Genomic DNA, 419 nt, shown 5'->3' with positions numbered 1-419 from the left:
GCTGTATTGTCATACTTGCTGAATCATAGGGAAATCAATACTATCCACAAAACCACATGAAAATCTCTCTCAGCTTTTATCATGATTTTACAAAAACCCACATATCAGTCCACAAGTTATATTAGTCACATTGCATGCATTCACTTTATAAAGAAAATAATTTTCTATTCAAAAAACACAAAAATAATACTAGAAGATGCAACAATCTAGAATAAAAGCCAGAGTTCTTTGTAACAGGGTTGTACTGAATTGCTGGAAAGGGAGTGAAAGTGAAGATGTGCTGTGTCAGGCCTGCCCCCCTCCCCCTCCTCTTCCTTCTATCATCCATCCCTCCACTGACCATGCTCACTGGACTGGTAATATAGAAAGGTATAGAGGCATGGAAGCAGGACTTCACTCTGACTCCTCTCCCTCTTCCT

At 39.6% G+C, this 419-nt stretch overlaps 1 protein-coding gene across 2 annotated transcripts in view; it reads right to left on the bottom strand.

Moving 5' to 3' along the window:
* The window catches only part of LOC119586283 (protein O-mannosyl-transferase 2-like), a gene marked incomplete in the record, with an annotated part of 13,418 nt that overhangs the window by 11,312 nt on the left and 1,687 nt on the right, over positions 1-419 (bottom strand).

This window comes from Penaeus monodon, chromosome 21, assembly GCF_015228065.2.
Source record: "Penaeus monodon isolate SGIC_2016 chromosome 21, NSTDA_Pmon_1, whole genome shotgun sequence".
Taxonomy (NCBI): Eukaryota; Metazoa; Arthropoda; class Malacostraca; order Decapoda; family Penaeidae; genus Penaeus; species Penaeus monodon.
Note: the sequence above shows the minus strand (reverse complement) of the source record. Positions and strands in the feature narration are given on the sequence as shown.